Below are 20,858 nucleotides of genomic sequence, written 5' to 3' on the forward strand. Positions count from 1 at the left end.
AGGAGCAGAGAGCATGGTGGTGGCGGTGGGAAAAGTGCGCAGCCCTACAGTCCTACAGTCATCCGGAGCATGATGCAGAGAGTGTGGCAGCCGCACAGGGGAAACTGTGCAGCCAAGAGAGGCGCCCCGCCTCCACCCAGTATTCCAGCCCCAGAATCGTCCAGAGCTTGGTGCAGAGTGTGGTGGCAGGAGAGGGGAAAGGGCACAGCTGAGAGAGGTGCCCCATCCCCGCTCAGTACTCCAGCCCCAGAATCATCCAGAGCTCAGCGCGGAGAGTGTGGCAGCAGCAGAGGGGAAAGGGTGCAGCCGAGAAAGGCGCCTTGCCCCCGCCCAGTACTCCAGCCACAGAATCGTGTGGAGCACAGTACCAAGAGTGTGCCAGTGGTGGTAGAGGAAGGGAAAGTGCACAGTCTTGTAATCGCCCAGAGCTCCATACAGAGAGACAAGCAAGGGCTGGGGAAGCGCTGGAGAAGGAGAGTACCCCTCACCCTGCCCGGTGCTCCAGATCTGCCATCGATCTGTCTCTCAGAGAGAAAAGCAGTCAGTGGCTGGAGCTGATGAGCTCCTGCTCGTGCCAGGCCCAGAATACACAGTGCTGGATCCCCATCCTGTGGCAGTACATGGCAGCTGTGACCTGATAAGAACACCATGAGGAAGCAAAAATCTACCCAATCAAACAGTAAGAGTAGGTATATTAAAGCTCCAGACCAGAAGGAAACTGACAAGTACCCAGAAATCAACAACATAAACAATAAAGAATTCAAAACAGCTATCATAAAAAAACACAACAACTGACAAGAAAACACAGGAAGAGAAATAAACGAATTCAGGAGCTTCTTCACAAAGGAGATTGAAACCGAAAAGAACCAATCAGAATTGTTAGAGATGAAAACCATAAGAGATGAAATAAAGAAAAATCTGGATACCCTAAACAACAGAACTGACAACATGGGGGAAAGAATCAGCCAGTTAGAGGATAATACTATAGAAATGCTTCAGAAAGAGGAGAAGAGAGAACTAAGACTAAAAAGAAATGAACAAGCTCTCAGAGAAATATCTGACTCAATCAGGAAATGCAACGTAAGGGTTATAGGTATTACAGAGGAAGAAGAGAAGAAGAATGGAACAGAAAGCTTGTTCAAAGAAACATAGCTGAGAACTTCCCAAACTTGGGGAGGGAGCTAGAAATCCACGTGAAAGAAGCCTCCAGATCTCCTAACTTTGTCAATGTAAAAAGACCCACCCCCAGGCATATAGTAGTGAAGCTGGCAAAAGACAGGGACAAAGAAAATATATTACGGGCAGCAAGGCAGAAGAAAATAACTTACAAAGGAACCCCATCAGTCTTTCAGCATATTTCTCAGCGGAAACCTTATAGGCTAGGAGAGAGTAGAATGATATATTCAAAATCCTGAAAGACAAGAACTTTCAGCCAAAAATACTCTATCCAGCAAAAATCTCCTTCAGATATGATAGGGAAATAAAAACTTTCCCAGATAAACAAATGCTAAGGGAGTTCATTGTCCCAAGATGCCCCCTATAAGAAATCCTCAAGAAGGTCCTCATAACTGAGAAAAAAAAAAAAAAATAGGAGAGGGGCTACAAAGCCCTGACTAAGGAGATGAATAGGTAGCCAATAATCAGAAATTGGCAGCTGTCTATCAGATCAGGCTAGTAAACAGTTAACTCTAACATCAAGGATAAAGAAAAGGAAAACACCAAAACAAAAATGATCTCATCTTTTTAACCACAAACTCACAACACAAGATGGAAAAAGATATGACTAAAATAACTTAGAAGGGGAAGAGGAAATGGATGGAATCAGTATAGTCCAAGGAAATAAGAGGCTATCAGAAAATGGACTGTCTCAACTACAAGATGTTTTTATATGAACCTAATGGTAACCACTAAACAAATAATGAGTACAGACACATTTCGATAAACAAAGAAGAAAGAAGAAAACCAACAGAGAAAACTATCTAATCAAATTGGTAGTTCGAAATATATAGGATGAGAAACAAAGGAAATGCAGAAGAACTAGGAAACATACATAAGATGGCAGTATTAAGCCCTAATATATCAATGATCACTCTAAATGTAAATGGATTGAATTCTCCAATCAAAAGACAGAGTGGCAGGAAGGATTAAAGAATAAGACCCAAGAATATGCTGCCTCCCGGATACATCTCAATTGTAGAGACAAACATAAGCTAAAAGTGAAGGGATGGAAGAAAATACTCTAACCTAAGGGCAAACAAAAGAAAGCAGGTGTTGCCATACTTACACCAGACAAAGTAGACTTCAAGATAAAACTGGGAAAGAGAGACATATATGGGCAGTATATAATGACAAAAGGGACTCTCCACCAAGAAGAGATAACACTTATAAACATGTATGCACCCAACACAGGAGCACCAAAGCACATAAAGCCACTACTAACAAACATAAAAGGAGATATCAATGACAACACAGTAACAGTAGTGGACCTCAACACCCCACTTACATCAATGGATAGATCATCCAGACAAAAAGTCAACAAGGAGATAATGGACTTAAATGAAAAACTAGACCAGATGAACTTAATAGATATATAAAGAGCACCTCATCCAAAAACAGCAGGACATACCTTCTCCTCAAGTGCACATGGAACATTCTCAAGGATAGACAATATATTGGGAAACAAGGCAAATCTCAATAAATTAAAGACGATTGAAATGATATCTACTATCTTTTCCGACTATAACACCATGAAACTAGAAATCAACTACAAGAAAAAAGCTGGAAAATGAAGAAAAATGTGGAAACTAAACAACATGCTACTGAACAATCAATGGGTTGTCAAAGAAATAAAGGGAGAAATCAAAAAATATTTGGAGACAAACAAGAACGAAAACACACCATACCAATTCTTATGGGATGCAGCAGAAGCAGTTCTAAGAGGGAAATTTATAGCAATACAGGCCCACATTAACAAACAAGAAAAAGCTCAAAAAACAATCTTAAACTACACTTAGAAAAATAAGAATAAACAACACCCGAACTCAGCAGAAGCAATAATAAAAATTAGTGCAGAAATTAATGAAACTGAAACACAAAAGACTGTAAAAAGGATGAATGAAACAAGGAGCTGGTTCTTTGAGAGGATAAACAAAATTGAGAAACCCTTAGCCAGACTCACTAAGAAAAAAAGAGAGAAGGCTCAAATAAAATTAGAAATGAAAAAGGAGAAATTACAATGGATACCACAGAAATACAAAAAATTCTAAGAGAATATTATGAAAAACTATACACCAACAAACTGCACAATCTACAAGAAATGGATGCATTCTTCGACTCTTACAATGTCCCAAAACTGAATCAAGAAGAAATAGAGAATCTGAACAGATCAATCACAAGTAAAGAGATTGCAACAATAATCAAAAACCTCCCCCAAAATAAAACTCCAGGACCAGACAGCTTCTTGGGAGAATTCTACCAAACACTGAGACAATTTATTACCTATTCTTCAAAACTATTTCCAAAAAACTGAGGAAGATGGAAATATTCCTAACACATTCTATATGGCCAACATCACCCTGATGCCAAAATCAGACAAAGACAACACAAAGGAAAATTACAGGCCAATATCACTGACGAACATATATGCAAAAATCCTCAACAAAATACTGGCAAAGTGAATACAGCGATACATTAAAAAGATCATATACCATGATCAAGTGGGACTAATACCAGGGACACAGGGATGGTTCAACATCCGCAAATAAGTCAATGTGATACATCATATTAACAAAAGGAGGAACAAAACCCACATGATCATCTCCATAGATGCAGAGAAAGCATTCAATAAGATCAAACATCTGTCCATGATAAAACCTGTCAATAAAATGGGTATAGAAGGAAAATACCTCAACATAATAAAGGCCATATATGAGACACCCACTGCCAACATCATCCTCAATGGGGAAAAACTGAAAGCCATCCTGCTGAGAACAGGAGCAAGACAAGGATGCTTACTCTCACCACTATTACTCAACATAGTACTACAGGTTTTGGCCAGAGAAATTAGGCAGGAAAAAGAAATAAAAGGAAACCAAATAGACAGTGAAGAAGTGAAACTCTCACTCTTTGCAGATGACATGATTTTATATATAGAAAACCCTAAAGAATCCATCAGAAAACTTTTAGAAATAATTGACATCTACAACAAAGTTGCAGATACAAAGTCAACATGCAAAAATCAGTGGCATTTCTACACTCTAATAAACGAACTAACAGAACAAGAACTCAAGAATACAACCCAATTTATAATCACAACAAAAAGAATAAAATATCTAGGAATAAATTTAACCATGGAGATGAAAGACCTATACTAGGAAAACTAGAGGACATCACTGAAAGAAATTGATAATGACATAAAGAAATGGCAAGATATTCCATGTACATGGACTGGAAAAATAAACATAGTTAAAATGGCCATACTACCTAAAGCAATCTACAGATTCAATGCAATCCCAATCAGAATCCCAATGACATTCTTCACAGAAATAGAACAAAGATCTTAAAATTCATATGGGGCAACAAAAGATCCCAAATAGTTAAAGCAATCCTGAGAAACAAGAACAAAGCTGGCGGCATCACAATCCCCGACTTCAAAACATTACAAAGCTTATAGTAATCGAAACAGCATGGTACTGGTACAAAAACAGGCACACAGATCAATGGAACAGAACTGAAAGCCCAGAAATAAAACCACACATATACAGACAACTAATCTTCGACAAAGGAGCCAAGAACATACAACGGAGAAAGGAAAGCCTCTTCAATAAATGGTGCTGGGAAAACTGGACAGCCACATGCAAAAGAATGAAAGTAGATCATTATCTTTCTCCACACACAAAAATAGACTCAAAATGGATCAAAACCTCAAAGATAAGACCAGAAACCATAAAACCTCTGGAAGGAAATATAGGCAGTACACTCTTTGACATCAGCCTTAAAAGGATCTTTACAAATATGATGTCCACTTAGAAAAGGGAAACAAAAGAAAAAATAAACAAGTGGGACTTCATCTGACTAAAGAGCTTCTGGAAGGCAAAGGATTCAAGAACAAAATGGAAAAACAACCCACCAAATGGGAGAAAATATTAGCAAATCATATATCCAATAGGGGGTTAATCTCCATAATATATAAAGAGTTCACACAACAGAACTACAAAAAACTAAACAACCCGATCAAAAAGTGGGCAGAGGACATGGACAGACATTTTTCCAAAGAAGATATACAGATGGGCAATAGGTACATGAAAAAATTCTCAACATCACTAACCATCAGGGAGACGCAAATCAAAATTACACTTAGATATCATCTTAGACCCGTTAGAATGGCTATAATCACCAAAGCAAAAAATAATTAATGTTGGGGGCAGCCGGCCTGGTAGCGCAGCGGTTAAGTTTGCACGTTCTGCTTCAGTGGCCCAGGGTTCACCAGTTTGGATCCCGGGTTCGGACATGGCACCACTTATCAAGCCATGCTGTGGGAGGCGTCCCACATATAAAGAAGTAGAGGAAGATGGGCACAGATGTTAGCTCAGGGCCAGTCTTCCTCAGCAAAAAGAGGAGGACTGGCAGCAGATGTTAGCTCATGACTAACCTTCCTCAAAAATAAAAAAACAAACATTAATGTTGGAGAGGTTGTGGAGAAAAGGGAACCCTCATCCACTGCTGGTAGGAATGCAGTGGTGCAGCCACTACGGAAAACAGTATGGAGATTTCTCAAAATCCTAAAAATAGAATTACCAAATGACTCAGCTATCTTACTACTGGGTATTTATCCAAAGAACTTGAAATCAACAATACAAAGAGACTTATGCATCCCTATGTTCAGTGCAGCATTATTCACAATAGCCAAGATGTGGAAGCAACCGAAGTACCCATCGATTGATGACTGGATAAAGAAGATGTGGTACATATATACAATGGAATACTACTCAGCCATAAAAAAGACATAATCGTCCCATTTGCAACCACGTGGATGGACTTTGAGGGCATCAGGTTAAGTGAAATAAGCCAGACAGAGAAAGACAAACACTATATGATTTCACTCATGTGTGGAATATAAACAAACTTACGGACAAAGAGAACAATTTAGTGGTTAACAGGGGTAAGGAGGGGGACGGTGCACACAAGGGGTGCAGAGGCACATTTATATGGTGTTTGATAAATATTAATGTAGAACTGAAATTTCACAATGTCATAAACTATTTAGACCACAATAAAAATTTTTTTTTAAAAAGTACCCGTGTGGCCACTGTCAGTACTTTCTTTTTTTTTACATCACTAGCAGCTTTTTCGTTCTTTTACATTGGCAGCAGTTGTTAGCTCAGGTGCCAATCTTCTTTTTTCCCCCCCTGCTTTTTCTCCCTGAATCCCCCCAGTACCTAGGTGTATATTATTTAGCTGTGGTTCTAGTTGTGGCAGGTGGGATGCTGCCTCAGCACGGCCGGACGAGCACTGCCATGTCCGCACCCAGGATCTGAACCAGTGAAACCCTGAGCTGTAGAAGTGGAGCAGGAGAACTTAACCACTTGGCCACAGGGCTGGCCCTGTCAGTACTCTTTAAAATGCATAAACAACCAGCAACAACTGCTTTGTAACAACTCTTCTTAGTCGCTATTTTATGTATGTGATCTAAAATCTATAATAAAATCATAACAAAGTGGATCTCCTGCTGAAGTCCTTTTCAATTAAACTGCCTCTTAAAGTTTTGACTTGCTTTGTTTGAACGATTAAATTTGGGTGGCATGATGTATCCCAACATTCCAGTACTGCTCAGGAAATGGAGAACTGCTGCAAAAAGGAAGTTGATACAACTTCCTTTTTGGCACAAATGGTTTATTACAAACCACAGAGGAAGAAAACAACTTAGTATTCTGGGTAGCAGATTGATAACTTTTGGTTTATCTGAAACGCTTTACTGAATTTTCTGAAAGCAAGACAGCTAGAATAGAAGCATTGAGCATGTCTGCTGTCTGAGCATCTACTCTGTTGAAATGGGACTTGGATCCTTCCTCAGCTATGTCCTCTGTATTAATCAGAACTACTGGATTTTGGGTTACAATTCTAATCTCTTGAAATATTTTTGGTAATAATTATTAAAGCCTAGTGCTATAACAATATTCAGTGAACCTATATTATTATTATTTACATCTTATAAAAAAGAAATCTCAGTAAAGATATAACGTGTGATAATTTTATAAAGTTTATGATAAAATCAATACTAATGTACTACTGAAATACAGAAATATAACTCCTTTATGGTCTGAAAGCTAAACTTGGGTCCAGTTGCTATATAACATAAGATGTAACAAAAAGAAAATTAGTGAATCCTTAATATGCACTGCTAAGAAATCATATTCAGATTTTGGGAAAAAGAGACTAGTTTTCAGTTAACAAGAGACTAATGAAAAGTTTTCTGACCTCACTGAGTTTTACATTCCAAGGAGAACATACAAGACTTGAATATAATACAATGAGACTGAAAAAACAACTCAGAGAAAAAAAGTCATGCCTTGTACACCAAGCAAAAAAATATATCATTCATTCAAAGATGGCATTTGATATTCGGCAAATTTTCTACCAAGTATTAAATTGGCTTATACCTTTTAAAACAGAGCTAATTTTACTGTTCAAGCATTTGTAATATTGGTCCCAGTATGCACTTTTTAATGACCCAGGTCAAAGCTTGCTTCTATTAATCAGAGTAGACATTTCCAACCTTGCTAAACTTAAATTACAAATGACCTAAAATTACATTTTTTTCTTATTTTTGAAATTGCTCAAAATAGTCATGATCTGAAGTAGGCCAGAGGATAAATTCCAACCACAAATCCAATATCCTAAAAAATTCCTACAAAGGGTATGAAATTTCCACAAAAAGAAAAATCACTCAATTTCTTTTTTTTTTTGAGGAAGATTAGCCCTGAGCTAACTGCTGCTAATCCTCCTCTTTTTGCTGAGGAAAACTAGCCCTGAGCTAACGTCCATGCCCATCTTCCTCTACTTTTTTATATATATATATGGGACACCTACCACAGCATGGCGTGCCAAGCGGTGCCATGTCCGCATCTGGGATCCGAACTGGCGAACCCCGGGCTGCCGAAGCAGAATATGCGAACTTAACCGCTGCGTCACCAGGCTGGCCCCAATCACTCAATATTCTTTACAGCAGAAAATAAAGAGTCTTCTCCTCTTCAAAAAATGGAAATGAATTCTAAATTGCCCCCAAGTTCCCTTAAAATATCGCAGTAATTATTTAATTAAAAAGTCACATAGTTATCCCCTTACTGGAAATTTTAACTTTTTTAATGACAAAAATATTTTACAGAAGAGTATGCCTAAATGAGCAAAATATCATTTTCTAAGATGTTCTGCATTTTGAATCCTATTAACTTTGTTATTTCCCCCATGACACTTCGGCAACAAAAGAATTAAGTTTTTATTTACAAAAATTAATAAGCCAGCTCTAAGATAAGCCATGATAATATTGTCTTAAATGTGTGTCCATTATGTGTTTTAGCCTTCTTCAAGTTTAGTTGAAATGAATTACAAACTAAAATTAGAAAAATCATGATCTGCAGCACATAATTAATAACGAATGGCTTATAATCAAGAAAAAAGATTGATAACTCATTTTACATTGTACATCTTTTAAAATTCTATATAAGAATCTCGATCATAAGTACATTATACAAAGGATCAAAATTTCAGTTACTGTCTATTTCCTGCATCTTTACTATCTTCCCTTAAAAGCAGCAAGAATGAATTAAGATACTTCAAGTTCATGTACTATTTCCTAATTTTTACTCTTCCTACTATCTATACAACTCAGCACCAACCTATCTCTGCTAACATATGATACGTACAAAGTGTATTATCCTCATGCTCTCACTTACAAGCTTTCTTTTTTTACCAAGAAATCAATTAACTAGTTCATAATTTTAATATCCAAATTAGATTTTCATAAAATTTGCTTGTGCAGTGAAAAAATCTTCAAGTGTTGAAATTCTCTATTCTATCTCTTTATAGTTTTCCATACACTCACTTATAAGTGGATTTGATTAGAGGTACAATTAAGATAATCAATTTTCCATTCAGCAAGACAAAAGCAAAGGAAATGTTTTATTTACACAGGAGAAATATATTTTGAGGTGATGAATACCCGGAAATCAAAGCTAACTCATCCACTGCATAAATTTGCATGAAATTTCTTCTATTACTTTCTCTGGAAAAAAATACATAATCTTGAATATCAATCTTTTTAATATTCTCTTTAGCAATCAATGCTTCCCTAGTAAAGGGACTGAGAAAAAGAAATTTCTGTGTATCATTCAGGTGTTGGGCTAAGATTTAAGTCACCTATCCATATATAAATATATACAGATAGAGAATTGAGACTATAATCTCTAGTGACCATATACATGAAAGACAGTTTATTTTGTACAGCTTTCCAAAAGATAAGGTAGGTAAATAAGCTGGTAACAGGAAAATAATAAAACATATTGATGCATTTTCTAAAGGTTTAGGCAATGTGAGTAGAAAGACCAATATAATTATTTGAAGGTTAAAATTTAAAGATAAAAATAGCAATGTCTAGAACATAAATACTGTTTGATGAACAGATGTACTGACAAAAATTACTATGAGTTTAGAGACTCTTTTTTAAATATATATTTTTACTGATTCTAATGCCAAATACATACATTTTCAAGTTGTAGTATGGACAAATGAGATAAATTATTCAGTTCGGTCTATTTAGTTGAGGTCATATTTTTAAAAAATGCTGGTTGCACAGGCATTACTACATGATGATGACGTGAATGAAGGAAGACAACAAAAGACGAGGTTAAAAATATGGAAATTTCTTTAATGGCAAAGGATATGGAACCACATCTGTTCTGACTACTACAGAAAGCACAAGAGAATGCAGCATTTTCCCAAATACATGCACAGGCTTCCCAGATCTGCCAAAGGTCCATCTGGAAACATGCAGAAGCTACTGATAATGCTTGAACAGACTGTGGATACTGTGCTGGTATCTCTTCAACTCTCTGCCCCATGCCCTCCCCCTGGAATGTTCTGGAGAGTTCTGGTTTCATGCTTGCTCCTCAACAAATTCAAGTAACTAGTAGCATAATCCTAAGTATATATTACTGCAACATTAGGTGATCATAAGGTCAACTACAGAAGTGAAGAATGCTTTAGAGGAGGAGTTTTGGGCCCACCTGAGGTTCACTCCAGAACCACAGTATGAACTATAAGGTCAAAAGTAATGACATTATGATGGGGACTGATTTACAATTGCACTTTGAGGCAAGAAAGTAGAGAAGTCTACTTTTTCTTAGGAGAGTGTCAACCTATCCACAACAGTCACATATCTGGAAAGCTCCACATTGGCAGGCTCCAATTACTAAAGCCATGTGTTGTACATTTATAACGCTTTTTTGCTCATACAAACACAGACTGGACAGACAGACTTACTTACTTATCAGTCAATCTTGATTTCATTGGCTACATTATAATCTCAGCCCTGTACAGGCTTCTGTGAAGGACTAAGAAGGAGAATGAAACACCTCTTGAGGTTCTGGAAGAATGCTGGTGGCATAGGCACCATTACAGGATGACGATATGAATGAAGGAAGCCACCAACAGACGAGTTTAAAAATACAAAAGTTTCTCAGAATGTTTAAAATCTATTTCAGGAAGCTGGCGTCAAACATCATTCCTGACCACCAGAGAAGACGGGCAATGAAGAGCTCACACTATTGTACAGTGAATATAACTGCTATAGGAGTCAAGGAAGGAGTTCCAAGAGGGTTAGAACATGTGGGAAAGGCTTCATGGAAGGTGGGAAATGGATTTGAGATGAACTTTGAATAATGGGCAGTAAAGGGAAAGACAGTAAACACACACACACACAAATTCTACTGAACATGGCACAGTGGGGAGAAGTCTACACTAGAGCAGATGCATGTTGGAAGGGACAGTAGAACAGGTGATATCCAGTAGTTCACAGCGAAATCATAACCTCAGTTACAGCAGGTATGGCCTGTATATCTGAATTTTCTTCTCTAGTCTCAATACTCTGTTTTTTATTTCTGTATTTCCATAGTTCCTCTCTCATTTCTAAATATATTTACTTATTATCTTACTATAAAAGTGTTCCCATGGGACCCCCCAAAGCTCTGTGGAACGGAACTGGTATAGTAAACAAGTAAATAAATTTATGGTAGGATTATAGGGTCAGATTATAGAGGACCCAGAATGTTGAAAGGGGCAGTTTAATGAATGAGGAGGTCTGCACTGTTTTCTAAGCAGGGGAATGGAATTAAAAAATAATAGTATTTGAAAAATTCATTCTAGCAGTAAGCATCACACTGAAGAAATAAAAAAAAATTTTTTAATTAATTATTATTTATTGATTTTGAGGAAGATTAGCCCTGAGCTAGCTACTGCCAATCCTCCTCTTTTTACTGAGGAAGACTGGCCCTGAGCTAACATACATGCTCACCTTCCTCTACTTTATATGTGGGATGCCTACCACAGCATGGCTTTTGCCAAGGGGTGCTATGTCTGCACCCGGGACCCAAACCGGTGAATGCTGGGCCGCCGAAAAGCGGAACGTGTGAACTTAACTGCTGTGCCACCGGGCAGGCCCCAATTTTTTTAATTTAAAAAAAGGAGCTGGTGACGGTGTTGCAGCACTACAGGTACCAGGTGACAGAAGACACTGAGAACAAAGCAGCAGCTCTAGAAGAGCTAAGGGCGTTGCAACAGTAGATCCTACACAGGCTCCACTTGTTACTAGTAGGTGGAAGAAAGCTTCTCTCTCTCAGCTGCAATTTATCATAGTGATATGAATTAGTAAGTAGTTCCTGAACTGATGGCCTATTTACAGGCTATCATCTTCCAAGCACAGTATGTGGGTACCATATTAAGTCTTTATTTTTTTCTCATTCTTGCAGTAGATTATGATTATCCAACACATTTCTATCAAATTATATTTACCGTTGTAGAAGACAAGTAAATTTACCAAATACTGAGAATAGTGAAACTCTCAAGGAAGGACTTTGTCTAAGGCAGCCATGCATCTACACTGTAACAAGTTCCTAAGATTTATCGATCTATCCTGTAATATCTGATCCTATGTCAAGATTCATATATTTTTATCATTTTAAGGAGATTCAATCCATCTTTTTGGAAATCTCTGCTACAAAAGAAATAAAATTGCTATTCTTTAACAATTATTGAAAACTTCTATTTATTAAAGACTTCGTATGTTATGCATTGAATTTTCTTTGTAATGCCTCAAAGTGTCAGAACAACCACATTTATGATGTGGCAATTCAAATCAAACTTGTAAGAAACATTTCCTCTGCTTTTCTTTCTTTTTCATTTTTGGCTCTGCTGAAATTGAGGTTGCTCTTTAATTCTGGTTTACTTGTCTCATAGCAACCATAACAGCACATGATAAGTTACTACTGCTATAACTAAATAACCTTTTCAAGGTCTTTGTATATACTGCTATGAGTCAAGTTATTCTAATATGGGCTACAGAACTTAGCATCTTTTCTACAGTCAACTGTGCTCTGGCTCAAGTTTTATAAGCTGAAAGTACTTCAAGGTTATAAACTAAAACTCCATTATTCAAAACAATTAACCGGAGTCTTCAGTAAGTAAAAACTGGGGGACAATGAACTTTTTAGGTGAAAGAAGCGATATGTGTTATGGGTCACTACGATTCAGTTCCATCTTTTGTCATTTTGACAACTACAAATTATGTAATTGTCATAAAAGCAGAGGAAGATAATCTGAATTATTAAGAAAAGGCAATATCTATAAGAATTCTGACATCTGTATAGTCAATAGTTTACAAAGCACATTTACTATACTGACTTTTAATTCTCAAACAAATCTATTAGATGGGCCTTTATTTTATAGACAAGAAAAGTAAGACTCAGATCTTAAATATCTTGGCCTAAGACCATAACACTGGTAAACAGCAGAGTCTAGACTAGAAGCGGGTCTTCTAACTACAAATTCTGTGTTCTTATCATTAAATCACAGTATCTTGCATTGCAGAAAACTAGACTTCAAACATAAGAGATGAATAACAAGAAACTACCGGTTAGGCTTCAATTTTTTTGTTTTGTAAAGTCGGGAGGATTTGATAAATCTTGTTATATATATTAACATCTACATCCATGTCTAGCCAGTTACCAGTACAGCACGTCCAACTTCCCTGGTAAAATGCTTTGGTTTAAGCAAACTTCACCAAATTAGAACAGTAAACAGGGATTTTATAGCATAAACACTAGTTAAGAATAAAGGTACACCTGTACAGTCTTTCAGGAATCCGTGTGTGCAGATTGCAGTTATGCAGAGTATACACAGAAACAGTCAAGACATGGTAATATTACCAACTATATTCGACTACAAGAAGCAAAATGGCATATGAACTTTACAACCAGAAGACAGTATACTTTACTTACTTAGACCATCACTGGGTTTCTGTACAATAAAGAAAAGAGTTCAGTAGCCTCTTTGGCCAACGTAACTACAACGCTAAGAGGGTGGAGGCAGATATATTGAATATGTATGTATAAGTATTTTAACATAATTGAAACCATGCACGGTGTCTGCAGATATATTATCAATAAATTCATGTAAGAATTTGATAGTATCGTCACCCCTTACTTGACATTCCATATAGATGATTTTTACAGTTCAGGGCCTATAATATAAATGGTGTGATATCTTTAGTTTCATTCTAATCATCACCCTCTGCTGAGAAGATTTGTTTATGAAGTGACTGACAGGGCTATTAAAATCCATGAGTCATCTAATCTTAAAAGTAAGGCTTATAAGCATTAAAAACACTATCTCAAACAAAGCAATATCTACTTCTTCTGATCAAAAAAGTTATTAAAAACCAAGCGTAATTTAGTAACTGGAAAGGGAGAAAAAAAACCTCTGACATATTTCTAACCAATGACTTTAGCGGACTATGACTTTCAGGTTAGTTCAGATGTGAGTTTATTCTTTGCATCAAGAGAATTTACTAGTGATCTGCTCAGAGCCTAAGAAACTTGCTGTATTTTTTAGGCGGGGGAAAAAAAATCAACCGCAAAACTAGAACAAAACTTTCCCAAGCAATTAATTTGCTACATGGAGAGAAATGTGAGAAAAAAGTTATCTCTAAAATTTTAAGAGATGGCTTTGATATTTTTCTGTTTTGGAAATAAGTACTTAATTCTAAAGATCAATTAGTTCTTTGGTGATTAACTGGGTAAGCGATATATCACATGATACCTACATGGCCTATAAATAATATGGCAGTAAAGTATTCCCATTCAAAAGCTTAAAATTACAGAAAATATATTAACCTTCCATTTCTATATGAATATAAAAATTTGCTAATTTATAGGTATATCCATAAATATAACATATGTAAGTAACTAGTTAGTTATTCCCTTTCTAATGTTTCCATGCAATATATCATTTTCTAAGTCACATATTCAATGGAGGAAGAAAGGAGACTGGTGATTAAGGGTAGCCCAGAAGACAAAATATGGTAATATTAAAACAGTGGTAATAAAAGGGATGATCTTCAAATGTCCAGTACAGAATTAGCATGTGGCTAATAGAATACTGTTTGCTGGTAAACAACAACAACAACAAACAAGAACACAGTTTCAAAGAAAGATCATCTTCATAAGTGGTGGTTAAACAACTGAAAAATGTATGTTTGTTCTGTCTTGAAGAAACATCTCTTAACTGCTATCTTGTGGTTTTGATTTGTTTCATTCCAAAGAAATAAAAGCTACTTTATTTCTGGTGTCTGATACCCTGATGTCACTGATATTTTGATGTCAAAGGAAACAAGGTAATGCTATAAGTAACATTCAAACGAGGATGAATTTTCCATGGTAAAATTCAATAGTCCTTTCAGAAGAGCCCAGAATTTAAGAGTGTAGAGAGAGACTTTTCACCAGAAAGTTGGTAATAGAGAATGAATTTGTTTTCAAGAATTTTTATATAATTTTTCAGAGGGTTCATCACTATAACAAGAAGACAGAGAGACAGAAAGAGGGAGAGGGGAGGAGAAAAGGGGAGGGAGAGGAGGGGAGGGGATGGTAAGAGGGAGGAAGAAGGGAGGAGAGAGAGGACAAGAGAAGGAAAGAGGGGAGAAGGGGGGAGAAAATATAGAAAGGAAAAACCATATGTGGATTTGGGGAAAGAGTGTTCTCAGAAGAGGGACCATCAAGTGTAAAGGCCTAGAGGTAGTAATGAGCTTGGTGTTTTCAGGGAACTCCTATGGTTTTGGCCCAATCAACTGAGCGAATGACAATGCCATCACCTACGATGGGGAAGACTTGGAGAAGTGCAGATTTAGCAGAAATAGGGACAGAGATTTGTCAATCAAAGTTTGTTAAGTTTGCATCTTTAACTTAAAATGCCTTGCCTTTCCAGTTTCTCATCGAACTGCAATGGGTGGCATTGGCTGGATTATTGTGTAAGGGAGGAAGACATTTGCTCTACCCTCTCTGGGTTCTTCTGGCAGGAGAACGAATTAAATTTACATCAGACAGAATAGCAGGAGAAAATCAAACAAAGTTTTATAACATGTATACATGGGAGAGGCTCAGGCAAGCTGAGCAACTCGCCAAAATGGGTGAAGCCTACACCTTAAATATCATCTTCAGCTAACAACAAAGGAGGATGTTGGGGGGGTGCAGGGAGAGTTGATCTTGGGAGATTACCACACAAGGACAGTAAACAAAGGCAGATTTAACTCCTTGCCTTTGGCATTGATTAAGAGTTTCTAGAAATAAGGTCACCCCCTTTCTTCTTCCTTGTACAGAGAGGGAGACAACTTTACAGAGGGAGATTTCCCTTACAAATGTACATGTTTCTTAACAAAGGGTAAGCAAGTTCCACTCCTCAGAGCCTCCTTCCCTGTCTGCAGTTTTAAGTAACCAGCCCCAAATAATCCTCATGCCAAAGAGACATATCTTGGGGTGGCCAATTCTCGGCCCCCACAACTGTAAGGTACCGGAGGGTTTCTAAATTGTTAGGAAGAATGGATTCCCTCTGTTATTGAGTCTGTTTCAAAAATGACTCACATACCCCTCTTTCTTTCATGGAGGAAAAGAATACCTTAAGAATTGCCCATAAATGAAGATGAATTGACATTCTACCTGTCACATAACATCTTCTTGTGTTTTCCCAAGAATGGAGACCATTTAAATTCTTATCATTCCCTTTGGTTTCTTGATCTTAAAAAGCTTATCTACTTCATTGCTCAGCATGGGGGAAAAAAGAGTTTGTTTGGCTATGTAAATGTGAAATGCCCAGCAACCATCCAAGTGAAAATATTAAGTAGGCAGTTAAATACAGGGAACAGGAGCTCAGGAGAGGTCAAGGCTAAAGTTATAAATTTAGGATTCATCAACATTGGAACAATATTTAAAGTGCTGAGAACAGAGAGATCATTTGGGAATGAATGAAGACAGAGAAGAAAAGAGGTCCAAAGACTGGACCCAGAAGCATTCCAACCACTAGAAGTCCAGAAGTAGAAGGAAAGTTACTAAAAGAGATGGAGAGGTTTCCAAGGAGAATTTCAGAACTTGACATTCTGAAAGCTTAGTAAAGACAGGTTTCAATGAGATAATGAACAACTGAGTCAAGTGCTGAGAGGTCCAGTAAGATAGAGACTGAGAACTGACCACCTGATTTGACAAGAGAGAAGTTGTTGATGACTGTGAAATGAAAGATTTCAGTGAAGTAGAAGTCTGACATCCTGAGCAAGGAGCCTAAAGTGATGAGGGATGAGGAAGTGGTAATAATAGAAGCAAAGAAAATTCTGGAGTTTTACTATCAAGGAAAATTCATAAATGTGACAAAGCTAAGGGAGAATGTAGAGTCTAGGAAGGGATTTTCTTTCCCTTATGATCAGAGATAAAACATATTAACATTCTAATAAGGATGATCTGATAAAGAGAAAGAAATCGATGTTACAGAAGAGAGAGGGGAAAATTCAAGAGCAAAGTTCCTGAGTAGGAGGGGATAGGATCCAGTGCCCAAGTAAAGAGGTTGGCCTTGGAATGGAGCTGTGACAACTCATTCCAGTAACAGATGAAAAGGCAAAGATGCAGGAAGGAATATGACATAAAACAAAATAATCTCTTGGATTATCACTATTTTCTCAGTAGTAATCTGAGAGATTCTTTCACTGATTGATCTTCTTTGGTAAATCTTTAAAAGCAATCATTGTAGGTATACAGTCTAGTCAAAATAGGAGCAATCTGCAAGTGGGTTCTAGATCTGGTTCTGCCAGTTCACCATCTCAATTCACCAGCCAAATCTCCTTTCTCATCTGTATTATAAAACCTCAGTTGCCCAGTTTACCTTATGGAGTGTTGTGAAAACAAGTGCAAACTATTTTAAAGTTACTTAGAAACAGCAGTAAGGGTCACAAATATACACAGTTATACGGTATGGGCCATAGAAAATTTTACAGGAATACATAGCAACTGATATGGGCAGTACCTTGAGATTCTGAATGTTGTTTAAGACAGATACTTCTGTATTAGAAATTCACAGACTCAAGGACTGCTTAAGTTGGAAGGCAGTGTACTGAAGTGGTCAAATCATGTGTTTTACAGATAAGTGGTGGGAGTGGGTGGCTGTTGGTTGAATACCAGCTCTGCTACTCATTATAAGGCTAATTATTTAATTTTCACTAGTGACTTCAGTTTTTTCATCTTTAAATGGGGCAGGGTGATAGCAAGAACCTGCCTAATCAGGTTGCACATTTGTGCAAATACTCAATAAATGTTAGCAAGTGCCACTGTTACCAAAGATAATTAGTTCATCCTCCTCCTAGTAGAGGTCACAGAATTAGGGGTTTGGGGGGGGCGGTTCCTAAGGTCACAGTCCTGTAGCCCACCACTACAGAGTGGGAACAATATCCCAGGTTCATTTATTTCTTCAGTGTTCGTTTTTTGAGACAACACCACAGTTGTGATAAGGTAAGACTCAATAAGGTATGATTTGCATACATAACTACAGAGGTGAAAATGTGCAAAATTACTTGAATCATGTTACCTTCCAAGTCTATGTAGTTCCTGAAAGTAAAGAAGCAAACAGCATGTATCATATCTATATAATATGATATCTATATAAGAGAATTTCATTCTCTTATAGGCTGGTATGAAGGCAAAAAGTCTATTTTCCCAGGAACCTCATAATTACTAACACTACTCTTATGAGTCATACAGGTTATATGTAGGAAAAAAGGTATCTTCAATTTTCTTTGGTATTTTAATCAAACATACTTAGCAACCTGCTGAGCTATAACTCAAGTTTTAATGGAAACTAGTACAAACTGTCCTTATACAGAGAGCATGTCAGAAAAAAAGACACCATACAATATAACCATTCGTGCTCTTCTAAAATTAATGTTTAAAGATTTTAATGATAACCATTATTTTAAAGAGGTAGGAGCAACAAAGAAGAATGAATGCAGGAAAAAAGACATTACTGAATCATAGGATTTTAGATGTGAAAGCAACATTTAAAAATAAATGAGAAAGGGGCTGGCCCCGTGGCCGAGTGGTTAAGTTTGCACGCTCCGCTGCAGGCGGCCCAGTGTTTCATTGGTTCGAATCCTGGGCGCGGACATGGCACTGCTCAACAGACCACGCTGAGGCAGCATCCTACAGGCCACAACTAGAAGGACCCGCAACTAAGAATACACAACTGTGTACCGGGGGGCTTTGGGGAGAAAAAGGAAAATAAATAAATAAAATAAAATCTTTTAAAAAAAAATAAAAAATTAATGAGAAAATGGCAAAAACCCAGAGCTTTTAAATGATTTGTTCAAGGTCATGCCACTGGCCTAGAAAAAGAAAGCAGCATGGTGTCCTAATTCGTTTATTGTTTTGAATCCTTTTTTATTAGAATGCTTTCATATAATATTAACTAAAACACATTTTCTGTAATTTCCTAAAGTGCTAAGAGAAATAGAAACCCAAGTTAACAGAGACACAAGAAACTTAAAAATCTGACCTCCTATCCATCAATGAAAAGCAGCAAATTTTACACTATACCTACATTATCACTTAAAAGCATGTTTCAAATTACTTCATTACCCACACAACTGAGGATTAACTACTTACATTATGGATGCCACCATGAAATCATATTGAGGCTTTAAAATGTGTTTCTTCACAATGTGGAATCAAACACAAGTCTTCTCTAGTCAAACAGATGGGTAAACCCCTTGTTTCACTCCATTCCCGTGGACTAGGTGCTTGCTCTTTTCTAATCACTGCCTTCATTTCTGGGTGGGATATGGAATTAGAATATGAATGGAACACCATGAGATCATAATGGTTGAGAATTATCTTTTAAAATCAGCATTAAAAAATGGGACCATTTCTGTCTGCTCCCAGTTTATAAAACACAAGAGGAGGCAGATTTTTAGCAAACACTATTTTATGGAGGACAATATAGAAAAGCAAGAAATGACTTCAGAAAATTCTTGAGTAATCTGGGCTGATTATTTCATCTAGCTTAGAGAGGATAGGATGCTTTTAGTTTTCCTTCCCCCCTACAATTCATAATTCCTTCATGGTTAAGCAACTCTAATGCTCAGTCCTCTATCAGGAAGTTAAACAAAGTTAATGAAAATATATTAGTTTTAAACCTGACAATTAGACCACTTGTTAGTGAATCTTCTAATGGCTTGCTCTTGAAGGATATTCTACCACAGGATAAAACAACATTTGGGAACTCTACATGGACTTTATCTATCTAAGATAGGTCCCTTATTATCACAAAAAGACTACTTTCTATTACTGAATTGAAAGGGTTAACACTATTCAAACTATGCCCCTCCTGTGAGACAGACACAGAGAGAGAGACTAGAAAGAAATGCTCCCAATACCCTACATGAAAAAGCAGGAAGCCCTAGACCACATCTTGTCATAACCTAAATAAAACTAGAGAAAATATAACCTACATATTGCTAAACATAAACTAATGCAGTAAGGGCTAAATTATAATCAAATAGAAAAAGAGTTCTGGAATTAGGCAAACCCAAGTTCAAATTCCAACTCTCATGGTTGTATAATTTCAGTGAAATGATGTAATCTCTCTGAAGCTACTTCCACTTCTGTCAAATTGGGATGATATCTAGGATCCCATATATTTTGAGAAATGATTAAATGAACTTGTATATATGGAGCCCCCAGGCCCATACAATACATACATTTTAGTTTCCTTTCTCTTCCCTTCCCTCACCATATTTAAAATGGGAAAGGATTATTTTTAAAGCCAGATCTTTACAGACCACAGAAGTCTTTGGAAATGAAGTTCAAGGTCTGAAATGCTGAGAAAAATGAGTAGCCCTCAGATTAGTAAGTGGAAAGAGGAGGGGAAATCACAAAATGACATGAAAATAATCCATGAGGGATGTAGCTAGATTTCTAAACAGGGGCTTTAATTTTAGATAATAAGCAAAAGGAAAATATGAAGATCCTTAAACAACAGACTAACACAGTGAGAGCAGCATTTTGGTAGGATTAATTTTACAGAACTATGCAAGACTGGTAAAGAGGTGCCAGGGCTGCCATGAGTTGCACAATTCCAAAACACATCACTCATATTATACTGTATGTGAATTATACCCCCTGGAAAATAATTCTAAGAGTTTGGAGTCATTTAGAAAACTTTTGTAGCAGCATGATTTGAGGCAACAGTAATCTCAGGCTAGAGTGGATGGCAATGGGAAAGAA

At 37.0% G+C, this 20,858-nt stretch overlaps 1 protein-coding gene across 2 annotated transcripts in view; it reads right to left on the reverse strand.

Annotated features, from left to right (window-relative positions):
* Nucleotides 1-20,858, reverse strand: part of DDX10 (DEAD-box helicase 10) — a 277,654-nt gene that overhangs the window by 49,778 nt on the left and 207,018 nt on the right. The window contains exon 17 of one of the 2 annotated variants that reach the window (XR_011495704.1): nt 19,239-19,402. The exons of the other annotated variant lie outside the window; for it this stretch is intronic. The gene's annotated coding sequence lies outside the window, so the exon portion shown is untranslated. The remainder of the gene's footprint in view (nt 1-19,238; nt 19,403-20,858) is intronic. 2 annotated transcript variants of the gene reach the window in all.

This window comes from Equus asinus, chromosome 20, assembly GCF_041296235.1.
Source record: "Equus asinus isolate D_3611 breed Donkey chromosome 20, EquAss-T2T_v2, whole genome shotgun sequence".
In the NCBI taxonomy this organism is placed as follows: domain Eukaryota; kingdom Metazoa; phylum Chordata; class Mammalia; order Perissodactyla; family Equidae; genus Equus; species Equus asinus.